Source organism: Strix uralensis, chromosome Z, assembly GCF_047716275.1.
Source record: "Strix uralensis isolate ZFMK-TIS-50842 chromosome Z, bStrUra1, whole genome shotgun sequence".
Taxonomy (NCBI): domain Eukaryota; kingdom Metazoa; phylum Chordata; class Aves; order Strigiformes; family Strigidae; genus Strix; species Strix uralensis.
In genome coordinates, this window is record NC_134012.1 from 5,344,487 (window position 1) to 5,362,820 (window position 18,334).

Genomic DNA, 18,334 nt, shown 5'->3' on the forward strand with positions numbered 1-18,334 from the left:
GCAGTACTATAGTATTCACACAGTGTATTTCAAAGCATTATATGACTTTATATTCCAATGTAGAATGCAGAACTAGGGAAATGAGGTATTAAACCTTTAATCAAAAACAGCCACCTTGCTTGATGGCATTCAATTCAAAACGTAAATACAAACCACAGCGTTTCACAAATGAGGTATTTTAGCAAGTATGATCACGTCTAGAGTAATTATGCTAAAAACTCTAATTGCCTTTAGAGCTTTCTAAATATTTTAATTTTTTTCAAATTCTATACTAAGTAGGACGTAATTCTTTTACTTTGTTTTTGCTAAGCTTGTTAATGGTTTATACATGTGGAAACATTCAGGACAATGAAGCTACATAGACTTTTGTTAAGCATAGAATAAGCTTGTTTGAAAACAGTCTAAGTAACCACGGTTAGCTGTTTGCACAGTACTTCTTAACAAATAAAATTCATCATAAACTTCAACAAAGACAGCTGCCATTAGACAAATGAACAGAAGCTGTTAAATTCTTGCAACAGAACATTCAGTTTACAAAGATAAGGGCAGTCCTGGTCTGAAAAATAAACCATATTGCTAAGTCACTGAACTAATTTGGGGTCAAGATGGACATTTAAATGTGATTAATTATGTTACTCCATTTGCTACTTTAAAAGAAGTTAAGTGACTTAAAAGTTCAGCAATTCTGCTGTTTTATGGTCTAATAACTATTTTGTGCTACCAAAAGATACAAAATTAAACGATGTAGTGCAATCAGTGGGTATATGTCTGGAATAAGACACAGGATGACCACCTGGTACAAGCAGGGCTATCTGAATCTTCTACTTGGGACACTACAGGTGAGAAATTGTATTGTGTTGGGTTTACATGGTAAAGTTTTGGTAGGGGGTGGGATGCAAGAGTGGCTTCTGTGAGAAGATGCCAGAAGCTTCTTTCATGTCAGCAGAGCCAGTTCCAACAGGCTCTAAGAAGGACATGCCACTGGTCAAAGCTGAGCCCATAGCAATGGCGGTGGCACCTCACTAATAACATATTTAAGAAAGGTAAAAAGCCCTGTGCAACAGCAGCTGGGAGAGAGGAGTGAGAATATGTGAGAGAAACAGCCCTGAAGACACCCAGGTCAGTGAAGAAGGAGGGGGAGGACGTGCTCCAGGCACTGGAGCAGATTCCCCTGCAGCCTAAGGTGAAGACCATGATGAGGCAGGCTGTGCCCTGCACCCATGGAAGTGCATGGTGAATCATATATCCACCTGCAGCCCATGGAGGGCCCCGTGCCAGAGCCCTCCAGGTGCACACAGAAATTATAAGTTTGTCTTTAATCACAGGGAAACCACAGAGAATATAGAGGAGAGAAAGGCCAGATGTGTAGTGGAGATGAAACCAATCTGCACCAGAGGACCAATAGGGAAGTATATGATACTTGGAGCTGCAGACTCAATTTATCTAGCAGAAGAGACACACTCTTTATCTCTCTATGTACCTTAATATACTACAGGGAATCTGTAGTATAATCCCATACTACAGGGAATCTGTAGTATAATCCCTTGTTTTCTGTGTACTCTTAATATACTGTTAAATCTAAGCTCTTCAGACACGGTATCTTCATGTTTATAAACTGCTGATCACTTTAAAATCGACATTTTATTATCTTCCAGCATGCTGAAAGTACTGTTCGATCATTTGTCCATCTCTATGTTGCATGTCATTTTTCTACATGTCTAATTTGAATAGTTTGTCAGGTATTTTATGTCAGAACAACCTTTCTTTATTAACATAGAATCATAGAATACTTTGGGTTGGAAGGGACTTTTAAAGGTCATCTAGTCCAATCACCCTGCAATGAGCAGGGACATCTTCCACTAGATCAGATTGCTCAAAGTCTTGTCCAACCTGACCTTGAATGTTTCCAGGGTTGGGACATCTACAGCTTCTCTGGGCAACCTGTTCCTCACCACTGTCATCATAAAAAATTTCTTCCTTACATATAGTCTGAATCTATCCTCTTTTAATTTAAAACCATTACCCCTTGTCTTGTCAATACAGGCCCTACTAAAAAGTCTCCCCATCTTTCTTATAAGCCCCCTTTAAGTATTGAAAGGACAAAATAAGGTCTCCCTGAGCCTTTTTTTCTCCAGGCTGTACAAACCCAACTCTCTCAGCTTTTCTTCATAGGAGAGGTATTGCAAACCTCTGATCATTTTTGTGACCCTTGTTTGGACCTGCTCCAACAGGTCCATGTCTTTCCCAATCTGGCAACCCCAGAACTGGACACAGCACTGCAGGTGAGGTCTCAGGAGAGCAGAGTAGAGGGGCAGAATCACCTCCTTTGACCTGCTGGCCACAATTCTCTTGATGCAGCCCAGAATATGGTTGTCTTTCTGGGCTGCGAGCACATATTACCAGCTCATGTCCAGTTTTCCATCCAACAGTACCCCCAAGTCCTTCTCCACAGGGCTACTCTCAATCCCCTCATCTCTCAGTCTGTACTTATACTGGGAGTCACACCAACCCAAGTGCAGGACCTTACACTTGGCCTTCTTAAACTTCATGATGTCCAAATAGGTCCACTTCTTGAGCTTGTCCAGGTCTGGATGGCATCCCGTCCCTCAGGCATGTCAGCTGCACCACTCAGCTTGAAGTCTGCAAATTTGCTGAGGGTGCACTCAATCCCACTATGTCACTGATGAAGATATTAAACAGTACTGCTCCCAGTATGGACCCTTGAGGGACACCACTCATCACTGATCTCCATCTGGATATTGAGCCATTGACCATTACCGTCTGGATGCTTCCATTCAACCAATTCCTCAACCAGCGAATAGTCCATCCATCAAATCCATAACTCTCCAATTAGATAGAAGGATGTTGTGGGGGACTGTATCAAAGGCCTTACAGAAGTCCAGATAGATGACATCTGTATCTCGTCCCTTGTCCACTGTTGTAGTCACTGTACACTTATGTGAACAGTCCACATAAGTCAGAACATGTAGACATTTGTGAGTGATTATATCTTTGCAGAAACACTAGTGACAGTGTGAGATCCAGGGCAACAAAGGATCATCTCTTCTTTCCCTGGAAACTCACCATCACTGTGTTTTAACGCCAAGGAATGACACAAGTCTCTGCCCTTAACTTTTTCAGATCCTGTAAACCCTAAGATCTCCAGTGGGAATATCTAGCTATGTCAGTGCTTGAAAACTGTAGCAGATTTTGCTTATTAAAAAAATGATCAGTAACAACATTCACCATGTCTACTTTTTGTTGCCTTTATTGTTGCCTTGTATGTCTTAGGCAGTGGTAGAAAAGCACAAGGTGATAAATGATTGTTAGTGCCACACACATACAATAGCATTGCTTTAAATCCTGTATTATAAGATGTGATACTGCTGTCAGAAGGCATCAAAATTTGGGATACATTCAGGTTAAACTCCTGTGAGTCTTTGTATCTCTTAATTTTGTTTGGTTTTCAAAGTTTTCAAAGTGTGGTAAGATGATGGGGGGATAACACTGGCAAACACTGGGATATTCACTCTGATAAAGGAAGATGCTGCCACAGCATCTTCTGAGTCCTACAGCAACTTCATAAAAAGAGCTATTATCCCATTAAGAGGGAAGAATATTCAAATAAACAGATTATTGTCTGTCATTTCTCCACCTTTAAGAGGGGTTCTCGACCTTTATATCCAGGAAATTGTAGGACCAAGTAAATGCAGAAATACAAAATTAAAAAATGAAGAGAGAAACAATGAGTTATTTGCACTTCAGAGGTAGCAAAATATACGCCAGTCAACACAGACTTGTCAAGAACAAATCATGTCACACTGTTCTTATTCTCATCTTTATATCCATGACAGGCCTACATACCTTACAAATATGGATGAAACAACAACTGCCATTTTGTTGAACTTCTTCAGTAAGGTTTTTGACTTTCTTGTGTGATATTTTACAAGTAAACTAGGGAAATATAATCTATTGAAACAGCCATATTTGGGGTATAAACCTTCTTGTAGAATTAATTTTTCAAAGTAATTATCAATAATTAAGTCATATTAGAGAGATGTTTCAGATGAGATCTATTCTGATCAAGATAATACCTGGTATTTTCTTGATTATTGAGTTAACCATTCTAGCTGAAGGGAGCATTTGTGTTGCACTTGCAAATGATACCAAATCAGCAATAGTTTGGAAGACAAGGTTAAGTTTTAAAGTGATCTTCACAAGTTGGAAAATCAACTAATGACAGAATGAAACTCAAAAGACAAATGAAGAGTTGTATTCTTAGCAGAAATAAGAAGATATCCACAGACAGAATGAGAATTAACTGCTGGAGAGTTTGCAAAATCTTTTCCAGATTAATAAAAAGGATGAAAATATATAAAAATATATGTATGAAAATATGTAAGGAAATACAAAAATAAAAAGACCCCATTTATTCTGGGTAAGTGAATATGAACAGGCAACATAATGCAGGCCCAGAAATATTGAAAATACACCTGTAAAGCAAAGGATAATCAACAAATAAGTTGTACCTTGTTAACTTGCTAGTAAGAAGATTCAGGTTAAACATCACAAAAATTAAAAATAATCATAAAGATGATAGATGAAAACTGTTTAATGAGCACAGCAAAACTCCACACTAGGATGTTTCTAATTACAGGTCAGACAAACGTTTCTGAAAAGTGACTTGAGTATGGCCAGTGTTACATGATACAAAAGAATGGACCACAGAACCTGCTCAGGTCCTTTCTAATTCAATAACTTTATGATTTCATAGCAAAAAAAAAAAAAAATCTATAATGAGAAGCTATATTCTCTCCTTGTTAATCCTTAATGCCATTGGAAGTATTCCAAGTCCTGTCATTCATAGCTTACAAAAGAGAATATATTTACTTAATTATGCAACCTGAATATCTGTAAAATGATAATTCTATACATGTGCACATGGGAGATGAAAAAACTATTCAGATAGCAACCACATTTTTAAACCCTTCAGTCTTTGAATTACTGGGAAATTTTTTCACTCTTATGATCAATGTTATCTGTTCTTTGCATAAACTCAGAGGATAAAAGCAGTGAATCTGTCAGGTAATTGGGAAGGAAGTAAGGAAATTGCCTGAATGTTTTGAAATAGTGTAATGTTTCATGGGTACAGGATCAGAGGTACATCAAATTCTTGCTTTGCTCCTAGCTGCCATTTCTAAACAGTATGTTTTTTTTGTTGGTTTTTTGGTGTGTCTGTGTGTGGGGTTGATGCAAGAATAAAATCTTAACTGGGACCTCTGACAATGTATATATGTAAGATGTACAAAAAAATGGCATTCAGTTGGGCATTTTTATACAAGACATCCAAAGTTTTATAGATGGTAGTGAGGCTGGACAGTTTGATCATCTTTATAAGTCTCAGCATCCTAAAAGAAAGATACTTTTAATGATGTCCTAATGAACAGCAATATACCAAGCTGAGTCAAAAAAAAAAAAAAAAAAAAAAAAAAGGTTGAACAGACTTAAATCTGTGCAGAGCTGAAAATACGCTGAAAGTATTAAAACAGACTATTTCAAACAACATTTAGTTCCTTGTAAGGGCAATTTTGTGAGAAAGGCTGTTTATTTTTCCATGGTCCTCAGAAGTTTTGAGGTATTCATAATGCCCTAGCTATTTCTGCAACATCTCCTTTTCTTTTAGAAAAGCTTTAGAAACTCATTATCACTGTCCACATAGACCAGCTACTCACACTAACATGAAATCTCTTGAAAAATCTCATTCTTATTCTGAGAAGTCCTACATCTGAGGTGTAATTCCTTCTCTTCATGTATCAAGAGCTTGAGTCTTACTTGTAGTTACTTTTATGTATGTGTAACCATTTGTAGATTTTTGTTAGATGAGCTGTTCAAAAGGATGTTAACTTTGGAAGGCAGTAACAATAAAGACCTTAAAAATGAAGTATGACTGGGGAGTAATCAAGAATGTATTAAAAGAGAAGTGCTGCAAAGTTGAAGCGAGAGAGGAGGTAGGAGAGCTCAGACGGGCTCATGTTGCTAGCAAGTACGAGCATGCCACTGGGAGAAAAATATAAAAAGTGCTCCGAGACAGGGAGTACTTTACACCTATTTAGTTAGGTAAACTATTTAGTCTATACCTCTAAAATCCCCATGGGTTTAACACCAATTTTTAAAGGTGAGATGAATTGTAACAAGGAAAATATATAGATTAAGTATAGCATGAAATAACTCTAGTCAATTCAAAGCAGAGGTCAAACCTAGTTGTGTAAATTTATATGTAGGCTTTTAATTTGTTTGTTTCACTGTATAGGTGGGACGTGCACTCTAAGGACACAGGGTGATATCCTCCTCTTGTTGGAGCTAACACAGATTTTTCTTTGGCTTCAACAAGGCCGGTCACTTTGAAGGAAATGGTCAGATCAGCAGTTTTGACCTGACAGAGAATATGAGACTGAAAGAAAATAGATGAGAAAACAACTTTTAATTAACAAACATGAGCTGTTCAGAGGCATATGCTGACTGCATGATTTTTTTTTTTCCTTGCATTGTGGATTGGAGAAGTCAAACCAAAGTTGCCTGCATCTTGACCTTAGTGTATGTCCACCTTTTAATTGTGCTCAGCACAAAGAAGATGGGATCCTGTGAAGCAGCAGTCTGAACCTGTCAGCTTTACTGCTCCATCTTTGTGTAAGACCCAGTCTACAGCTATGCCTCAGCTTTCTTGTTTATTATGTTGAGCATTTCATTCTGTGGATTAGACCTCTTTTTAGATTTTTTTTTTTCCCTCTTCTTTTTTTTTTCATAGTCTGATCAGTCTTTTAAAATATTCATCTGCTCCTGATCTTGCCCTAAAGCTAAGTAACAGTTCCAAGAACACCTCCTGTGTTGTAGGATTAAAACTAAAAATCAACCGGGAAATAACAAGATTTGAGGAAGACTATTAAAATAAACCTGCCTGGAGCAGTGGGGTGGGCGTACTAGGATTCAGGTGGCTAAAAAAGAAAGGAAGACAAAGACTTTTACCACAGAGAAAAAAGGAATCAGTGTATAACCCAGCAGGATAATATGTTTGAAGAAAAGGTAAACATTTAAAAAAAAAAAAAAAAAAAAAAAGAAAAAGAAAACCCCCAAAAATTCTCTTGGGTTTTTATGGTTTCAGCTGTTGCCTCAGAACTGCAATGTGAAAAATCCTTGGCACCATTACAGCAGTTAATCAGACACTCTGTCCTCTCTTACTGTGAGAAAATTCTTATGTTTGGACAAAAAGTGATTCTAATATAAAGTAAAAAATGACTATAATTGACAGATTTTTTTATTGTTATCAAATGTAAGTTGTAAACAAACGGTGCTTTCTGTGTGAAAGAATGTAAAATATTGTCCATCAGGTAGGATGTCTTTGACATTAGGAATGTTTTTCATTTATGGTACATTAACTGTAAATACAAGTCAGTGTTTGTGCACTTGCTATTAAAAAAAAAGGTATGACATCTTGAATAATGCTGTCAATTAGACACCAGCAATTGATATCAGGAGACAGAAAGTTGAGAAACAGTCTCTATGTCACTGGAATACTTTCTGCAGATTGTTTATGCTGAAGTCAATTACCTGAAAGGGAGCTCTTAATTAGAGAACCTTGTGTTTTCAAATTTAGCTCCCTCTGTGTGCTGTTGATGTTACTTCAATAAACTGGGAATGAAATCTTGGCTCAGTTGAAATCAATTGCAAAACTCCCATAGATTTTAATGGTGGCAGAATTTCAACCAGTATGATTACAAACAACATTAATCCCCCAGAGTATTTATTTTTCTTAATTGATGGGTACCCTAAGTGGTATGTATAGATTAAACAAAAAACAGCAGGAAAGACAGCAGAGTTACTGTGGTAGTAAGTGTCTGGGAAGAATAGAGAACAAGACAGTAAAAAAAACCCAGAAGGTGACAGAAAGCAAGAACAGAGTATTGAACAGTTGAGGGTGGGGGAATAGTGCAAGTATGCCATGAGTAATATTTGTGTATCTCTGAAATGGCAGTAGACATGAAAATAAATAGTACTAGGAAGGCCAGTAAAAAGAAGTGTAGGATTACTAGGGTTTTATTTGTCTACACACTTTTTTTCTCCATTTCCCTTTCAGAAACTGATATTCTAGTTGGACTGCGCTGTGCTTCTGTTACCGAGATCCATCAGATATATCTTAGGCTTTAAAAATGAGTCTTGGGGGATGTTTGAATGATGGTTACAATCTTGCTTACTGCTGTGGACTGATCTAAGAAATATTTTGGAACTTGAAGGAAAAAGATCTACACATTCAGCTAGTGAACTGGATTTCAAAGCTGAAACTCATGTTCTTTGTAGATCACACAAAAATGGAGACAAATAATGCAAATTCACAAGTGGGTTACATTTGCCAAAAAAAGTATTTCAAGGATAGACTCTCACTATATTCCTGGTTTACTGTATATAATTTTTAATGAAAAGATTTTGATAAAAATGGCTGCAGATATTTTTCTTTAACCAGGTGCAGATGGAGAATTTTACCTGTCCAGACCTTTGGTATAGGTACACTTTAAAACATTTTGTATTTGTCAAGATCTTTAGACATGTGAGTCAATAGCAGATCTATATTAGCAGAATTATATGTGATCAATAAATATACCCCTGTAAAAATTACTTGAAGAAACCTTTAATGCTTAAAGTATTCTACACAATTGAAAGCTTAAAAATGCTATTAAATAGGAAAATAAATCTGTAGTTTTCTAGATTTATTTTACTGAAGAATTTATGACCAGTTTGTTGGGTTTTTTTAAACCATTCAGACAGTTTTCAAACCACTATGTGCACATATGTGGAAAACATAACCTCCCAACTAAGCATAAATAGACCTGGGCATTATTCTGAATTTATAGTTATTCTGAAATAATCTTAAAAAAATTGCGAAATCAATGGATTGTCCAAAATACCATATATCGGAAAGAAACATACTTTTAAAATGTATGGTTAATCCATAAAATTTTCACTAGTTAAGATATTTGTTTTTCATTAATATTATCATAACAACATAAATGGTGATAAGATCAATGATACTATCTTCAGTTTGATGTAAATTCTTGTTTTCTACAGAATTTATAAAGACATGAAAGTATTTCTTGATGTTTACTTGGAAAAATATTTATAATTTTAGTGGATGGCTGCATATCAGCTATGGTAATGAAGTTTTATGACTGGCATATATCTGAAAGTAACATATAAAATATATGTCAGCCTTGAATGCTGACAATCATTTCTCTGTAAAGACTTCTGGCTTTGATGTTTTTTCTTGTTGGTGTGGTGGGATTTTTTGGTTTTGTTTTGTTAGGTTTTTTTTAAGGATTCATATCTCGTTTTTTTCAACATAAGATTTGTAGATTTGAGACACACTAAATGTGAAAATATGCAGATTTTTGAAAAAAAGTTTGCCTAATAGTAACGTGACTGAGAAATTAAATTAACTTTTTTTTTTCACTTAATTTTACAAAAAAACATGGACACCTTGATCTGGTGTTTTGTTTGTTTGTTTTTGAGAGCAGAGATAATATTTTATGTACTTTCCATTTTTCTGCTCTATCAGAAAGTCTCTCGAACTTTCTGATTTGTTCTGTATACACCTGATTCATCAGCTAAGGACTTGAATTTTGAGGAACCTTGAGGAGATCAAACTGATAAGAAGACCAAGATCTATAGTGTTAGTGTAGCTATTTTTAGATGTTGATTTTATAATCCTGTACTGTTATAACATCCCTATTAGTCAATCCAGATAAGATGATTATTTTATATGGAAAAACTTTCCACACAACAAATTAATCTGTGAAATTTCTCAATTGAAACTAGTGCAATAAGTCTCCAGACAATCTTGTCACACAGTATTCTAATAGAGTCTTGCATTAATGGAACAGAAGCTTGAAATTCTTTATAATCACTTATTTTCATCACCTGTAGGCTAAACATGCTCTTTTTCCATGTATATTTTGTCTATTCTGAGGGAAAAGCATCATGAAAGGGCATCAAACATAATCTGAAATTCATGTCTGCAATTTTAAGAGATACTATTCTTATGTGGTTGGAAATATATCTTCCGTGCTTCATTTCCTTTCAACAGAAGAATGTATTTGGCAGCTACACTCTTTTACAGATGGTTTGTCAAAAACAAATAAAAAAGAAAAGATGCAGAAGGAGAAGGAAATGAAGTAGAAAAATGTTTAACTAATTCCAAATATGTGCCATCATCTCTAGAAAATCTTCCCAGCTTCAATATCTTTAACTGCACTGTTATCATGTTTTTACAAGAAGTCCACATCACTGCAGATTTGGTGGTTTTTTTCAGATGGCAAATATTTCAAAGGATGCAACTGTATAATGAAAACACAGATTTTCCATTGCTAATTACTGTCTCATTAAGGGCATTAAATCAGAGTGTAAGACTTCCACAAAAAAGTTAAGATATATGAGAGTCTTTGGAGATCTGTATGGAGATTGGAAGTCATAACATCAACATACAGAAAAGGATGCATGCAGACATGTGAAAGAGGTATGCTGCAAAATCTGAAAGTTCTTTAAGCTACAAAGAATTTAAAAGAATATCTAAAATTCAAGGAAAGGCCTAATGTAATAAAATCCTGAGGGACTTTGTGAAAACTATTAACCCTTTACTTCTTATTGATTTCAATTAAAAACTCCTTATGCTTTCTAAATGACTGCTTTTAATGTTCTTACTCTATTAAACTAAAGCCCCTCTTATTAATTCACTTGCCAGCAGAGTTGTATATGTAACTTTTTCCTTAGCACCAAGAATAAGTTGTAATTGGACCTTAATATTATTTGCAATATTTAGGTGTCATATTTCAATATTCAAGCATGCATAACCAAAAATGAAAAAATATAACATTGGCCTCATCAAGCTCAAAATACTTAATGGAAATTCATTAAGCAAAATAAGTGTTTCACACTTTTAATTATGCTTTCTGGGTATTCTAGACTGTTATGACCTTATTTTTAGTATTCATCTTTTTCATGGCAGATTAGAGATTATTTTACTAGTTAATCAAAACCATTGAGATTCCAGTAATGAGTGTCATCTGCCTCAGCCTGGCTATGCTGTCTCTGTTTCTGCCTGCCCAGGCAATGACAGTGCAGGTGCAGCACATCAGCAGCCTTTCTTTGGTATTTTATTTCATAGTGCTGAGCCTTCATCACAGGATCTAGACCAGAGTGCTTGGAAATCATCTAGAATGTGCCAAATCTTCTCACTTTGTGCAGATTGACAACAAAGTTGTCTGCAGCAATACTGGATCAAGGTCCTTCTTAGGTGATCCCTCAGTCTACGCAGAAGGTAGATCCTGGGACTGCTACAGGAACGGGCAGAAGTTGAACTCCATAGATGTCTGAAGAAATTTGTTCTCCAAGAAGGTTGTGCACACCACGTGCAAAGACCAAAGAAGCGGGTGGCCATTCTGTTGGATTTTTCACTTTACCCAAGTCATAGAATCATAGAATGGTTTGGGTTGGAAAGGACCTCAAAGATCATCTAGTTCCAACGCCCCTGCTATGGCACGGACACCTCCCACTAGATCAGGTTGCTCAAGGCTCCATCCAACCTGGCTCTGAACACTTCCAGGGATGGAGCATCCACAACCTCCTTGGGCAACTTGTTCCAGTGCCTCACCGCCCTCACAGTAAAAAATTTCTTCCTTATATTTAATCTAAACCTTCCCTCCCTCAGCTTCCACCCATTACCCCTCGTCCTATCATTATAGTCCTTTTTCATACTTCAAGGTGCTGTCTCTTCCTGCACACTTTAGACTTCTGTAAGGAAGATTAGATAAGCAATAACTTAAATGCTCTGTGTCTGCATTTGTGGTGTGGTCTTACGTTGTTTTGGGCAAGTGAATTTACAGTGAAGCAGTTGCTTCATGATAACAATGTGCAGGTTGTAAATCCTTTTTAAATACAAAATATCTAGCTCATTTTTTACTGGAAATTCATATAATTTTTATTTCTCTTGTGTAGAGCAGAAATGTGCAGAGTTGCCAAGAAATACCTGGAATTTAGTAAGTTATGCACTGGTTTATGTTGCAATAGGGACTTCATTGCAACTGAATCTTGAGTCTCACATTCAGGTAGTGGTGCCTCCTTCTCTCCATTATGTCCGAATGAAAATGCTCTAAAATGAAGAGTCTTGTGTTCAGTTTAGAAACCTCTCTGCACCCCAATGAATTATGAGGGTTTAACTGGAATCTCCTAGTCCAGATTGAGGATATTGCTGTCCATCTCATTTCCTAAAACAGCTTAACATGGGAACCTTGCTTAGACTTTGGTTCATTGTTGCCTCCTTCCCACCTCCGCATCCTGTTTCTTAGAAAACTGTTGGCCAAATGTAGCTGCTGACCGAGCTTAGATACTGCAAGACAGGCTATATAAAATGAACAGTAGCTATTCTGGCTCATTTCCTAAGGGTTTACACTCCACATTCCTTCATTCCAGGCTCCTGCAGCTGACCATCAGAGTCCTGCTCTGAGAGTCATTGACAAGCTTCTAGTCACACAGTTCAGAAATATGGCAATTATTTGCTTGTTGATTGTAATGGAAGTATATTTTATGCAAAATGAGTAGCTGGCAATGCACGCTGGTTTGTTTTTTTTTTTTATTACAGCTAAACTAGTAAAGTGGATTTTGCCTTCAGTTCACTTCTAACTTTTTTCTATTTTGATTTTTATTACTGATGAAGGAGAAGGTATGATTTAGAATTTACAGCATGAAAAGCTGATTGATGCCATAAGCTTGTTCTGCATTGCCTTTCTTTCATAAAATACCACTAAAAGAGAATTTCTAGTTGCCTTATAATTTGTTATTTAAAGCTGGACATCACAATTTGGTCAGCAGGGAAATCTACCAATTTAATTTTGACATTGTAGCATCACTTCAATAGACACACTCTGGGATTGGTTTCATTTTATTTCAGCTTATTATTCATAATTTCATCTCCACAGACTTGCAATGACATTGTTTTGTCTTGACATTATAACATAATCTGCATATATTTGCATAAAATAATCAGACAGTGGTTGAGAGTCTCAGGCAAGAGTTGTGCATGCTCTGAAGTAGTATCTTAGCTCAAAATGTCTGCAAAGTATATTTCAAGTGTAATTTAAAATCTCTGAACCTTTAACTGGTAGCTCCTGGGATCAAAAACTTCAGAAGTTGAACTTAAATTTCTGAAATTATGTTTTATACCATCTATGTAATCTTTACAGAAGTTATTAACTGTTATCACTTATAATCCCTAGCTGTCTCTGAATAGAGCAATTAAACAATATATGTTCTGAATCTAATTCTTCGAACTGATAACTGAAATAATAGCCCTATGCATATCTGAACCCAAATTTTCTTCACCAGTTTGGCTGCTTCCAGGATTTTTCTCAGGAACAGAAATTGCTCATGGTTTTTATCTCCTCGTTAGAGCTATCTCTGCCCACCCCAACAGGGTTTCACTGAGTCTTTATGGAGGCAGTATTTACCAAGACAACTGATTATGCTGAATCCTCAGGAAAAAAAGTTTTATTGTGGAACATTAATTCTATATCTGGATTGAAGCATGAACTTGCTGAATTGAGATAAAAATTTTTCAGTGTGTTGTAGTAACTCAGAGACAGAGCTATGAATCCATACGGCAATATATTCTACATTTTGACTTTTGCAGTGCAGTGATAAAACTGGGACATGTTGGTCTAAGTGAACAGTAACACAAATTTACAGCTCTGTCATTACATTAAACTGCCACTTCAATAGAGGGGAGCAGATATTTTGGCTCCTTTACTAGCTTGGGTTGATGCAATCTGAGGAAGTGGAAAATACAGCCAGAAATATAGTCACAGGAAACTGGGTATCACAGCTGATGTCTAACTGGAGATCATCTTGGATATTCAAATTATCAATGTTATAGTAGAGTAAGGTTTTCGGAGTGAAGATTCATAATACCTGGTTGGTATTTACAGGTGACTACTCAGATCAACAACTGCAGTTGCTCCATGAAAGTGGTCAATTTCAGACAGGGTGGTAGTACCTGAAGGAGGAAATCTATTTTGAACTCATGGGGGAATCTTTGAGCTTCATTCCACATGAATGTTAAATGAAACACATTTTTTGTTTTTTGTGTTGTTTTTTTTTTTTTTTTTTCAGGCTGTCAAGACTAATTCTATAATTTTGCAGCTCTTACTAAGAACAGAGCCTCTGAAATATTTTTGTTTGTTTATTTCTGGATCCATTTGCTAGAAAAATATAGATTTCTCTCTGTTTCTCACTGTTTCTTCCTCTTTAATACATATTTATTTATATAAATATGAGCAGATACAATAAATATAAATATGTGCACATGTCATGGTATCATTTATTGTCTTCTTGTTTTTTGGTCAAAAAAGTGAAGGAGTTCAGGTGTCTGACTTCAATATATGAAGTCAGACTACTTTCTCCATCTTGAATAGTTAGTTATACCAAAGACATTCAACTCAATTGCAACCTGAAATTGATTATTAAGAAAAGAACCTGAGATTTATATGTCTTTCTGTTGACTGCTACATCATAATAAAAACTATTGCCCTGAAGCTTCTTTGTAAAGAGACAGAGAACATGAAAAAAGGTAAAAGTCTGAAAAAAAAGAACAGTCTAAACACAGTGAGGAGTTCAGATGAGACCCAGAAAAATTTTGTTGCTTTTACGCCCTAGAAAACTTTGTGTTTCATCTACCTCAATATGTCCTTAAATTGTGTTCAAAGAAAGGTTTTAAGTAACATTAGCCGTGTCACCTTCCTTTACACCCAGCTGCTGTAACTCAAACTTTTTACTGACACTATTATATTAAACAAGTAGAAGGTGAAATTCTGTGATGAAAGACAGACTTGGGATAAAAAGAAAAAATATGTCTGTACTGGTGCGATCTACCTGCCCAAATATCTGTTTGTAGGCAAGATAAAAATAAAAATTAAAATAGAAGCAACTCACCACATCTGAAGGAGACTTAAAGTTTACACCTATTTAGTTTCACCATTATCTGGTCAAATTCAGAAAAGAGGAAACAGTTTTAAGGGTAAAACATGTTAATTTAAGCATCTAGTTACTGATTTCTTCAATAGTCTTCCAGTATCTTTAGAAATTTTATCCTTTTCCACTTTCATATTGGAAGATCTCAGGCTTCTCTGGTGCGTCTCTATCGATCTATATTTGTACAGTATCTAGCACAGTGCAGCTTCTACTCTATGTTTCTCTATACCTGTGTTTCTAGGTATCAGTAATGTAAATAATAAATACCACTTTAATGTTACACAAACAATCTTTTTGTTTGTTTATTTTTTTTCCCTTGAGTATTTTTGGTTGGTTGGTTGGTTGGTTGGTTTTTTTTTTGTCTGTTTTTTTTTATAACTCGTCTAAGCAAAAGATCTAAAAGGGCCTTCAGGCCTCAGCCACACCTTCATAATAATGTTGCTGAAAGTTAACTAGCCAAATGCTGAAATGAATTGTTTGTAAGCCATAATCAGGTAGGTACCATACCATATCATAATCAGGTAGGTGGCACTGCAGCTGTGTGTGGACTGATTATTGCTTTTTGCAGGTTTTGAGTAGGCAATGGCAAGTATACAACTGATTCAGGCTGCTTTTCTTGGAGAAGATTTTACTGAGTAAGCTGTTTTGTGTTTGGTGTTGGTTGTCTGAATTGTCTTTAGATGGGATTTTAGGCTTTGATCGTTAGTCATAAACACCTAGGAAACGGTTAACTTCAAAACTTGATTTTTCTGTGAAGCTACAGCTGTGGTCATCTGTCATCTGTGCTAGATTTTAAGTATTTTAAAAACCTGTTGGTAGTTCTGGAGTGGTTTTCTGATAACATTTCTGCAAGACAAGGTCATGTACAGATATCCAGCCCACCTATTTTCAGGTTAGTTCATGTACTACACATTTGCAGATGTCTTTCCCAAGTATTTGCTGTGAGAAGAGCCATGATGGAACTCAAAAACTTTTTTCCTGTGCAAGGATGCAGAATCCAAACCTGTTGGACAAAGTCTTTTATTATTATTGATGTATTCATATTTTGTTCTTAACCTCATGCAGGATAACAACATGTACCTACTAGGTCTTTTTCTGCAGCTCAGATGACAAATATGCACAACATTGATGAGGCTGCAAAACTGATTAACAACAAGTATGGGATTTTTTATTTTAATAAAATCCCTGAAGTTAAATAACCTAGAAGTTAATATGCTCAGACCATGCTACACAAATATTATTAAACATGCAAAATGACTCATTTGAAAATCGGGAAATGTCAGAATTAAGATGATGCATTTAAAGGTAACTTAGCCATATTTATTCCTATATTATGATGCAAATTTAATAGAATTTCTGTCTTTCTTGTTATGTCTCTTTGGGAGAGATCAGTACCATTGCTACGATGTGTGCCTGAAGCTGGGATGGACTTCCTGATGGACACAGGCGACTGAAAAATTAATAAGATGAATGATGGAATCTGCTCCCAATCTCTTTCCCTGCCACAGTTATCCTGTGTGACACTAAGGTAGGTCCTACATTCACCCCATCCTGAGCTTACACGCAATCCTGCAGATTCAATCTCAGGACTGTTCATCATTTAAACCTACAGCCCCTGCTGAGTACAGAAGCACCTGGTTTAGCAGATCCAGGAGGAAAGAGCCATAATATTTTCCTAAATTGTAACTAAACCTCAGGAACTGTGAAACCATGGCTAAAACTTTGGCTCTCTGCAGAAAATACTAGGTGAAATTCTGCAGACAGCTCATTAATCTGGTATCTGACCAAACCTTGTCTCTTCTAGCTCAGGTGTTTCTTATGAACTTTTCCTTCAGATCTGCTTTTCCTGGTGACTGATCCTTATGCCTGTCTTCACTTTCTTATTAATGTTTATCATAATCACACTATTTTCACTTGGTTTTATGACTAATGAGACATACTAAAAGTATGTATTAAACATCACTTACATTCTCTGGGCTGCATATGAGCAGTTATACTAGTCTTACTTACATATGTATATGGTCTTACTGCTATTATCTTATCTGGTTTCCTTATTTCTTAGGTATGATCAGCTCAGTGTAGGACAAAGATGTTGAGGACTTTATATTTTCCAGACATCTATTCATTCAGGTACACTCAAATTTGAAGGATTTTGTCTAAAATACATTGAATTAATTGGAAATGTTGTCATGTTTTTCTTTCTTTTAACCAGTGTTCTACAGGATAGAACATAAATTTTGTTGACGGACTCCTGTTTGCATAATATTTTTTCTCCCACATGGACAGTAACGCTTAACCAGTTTTCAAATAAATGTATATAAGTTGGCCATTTCAAGGGTCCCTTTAATTGCTATTTCCAGCAAAGCTGTGACTTGTATGTGGGGAATCACAAGAATCTGACTTCATAAATTTTCTTCATTATTGGATCAATTTACATATTTATGTATGTTGTGCATGTCTCATTACAAATATCCAGGAAAAAAGAACTGAACATTTCCAGTTTACCTTTCAGTTTAAGAGAGATACTTTTTTAAGCTGCCAGACTGCCTATTGCTTCAAAGTAATCAGCTCTTACAGATAAGGGAGATTTTCATTGTTGTAGAATTAATTTTATTTTAGCAATCATTGCAGCTTTGAGTAACTATTTCCCATTACCACTATCAAAGTAATTTAAGAAGGAAGGGTTTTCTAACAGATACATAGAAGGCTAATTTGCAGAGCTGAAAAAAGATATATACCAGTCAAGTTGTAATAAATATGATATTATTTTGTAATCCCAGAGCATATGTGCAGCATTTCTTCACATATAATCCATTATTTGTTTCTACAACATCTGTTCCTCAAAAAATAAGTGCATCTGAAACCTAAACTAATTTATATTAATAGTTTCCTGATCATCTTTTTTTATTTCCTACATAGAAGCTATAGATGGGCAATATACTGAATTTTCTAAACATATTAATATTTTGTGTAGCTTCATTTCCAAGATAAAGTCTTTAATTTATGCATTTATATACACTTACACATAAATTTTCATATATATATTGATAAAGTGACTTTCTTTTTAGTAATGAAAAGGACATGGATTATTGTCTCTACTACTTTAGTCCTTTTCACAGTCACTTTCCTTTACATCATTTCTGACAAGGTTCTGCTGTACTGGCAGTATGGAGAACCTGAAATATAAGATATAATTTTAATCTGGGAACCCAATTCTAATTGCTGTGCATCTTCTCCCATATTCTCTGTCCTTTTTCCTAACCAGAGG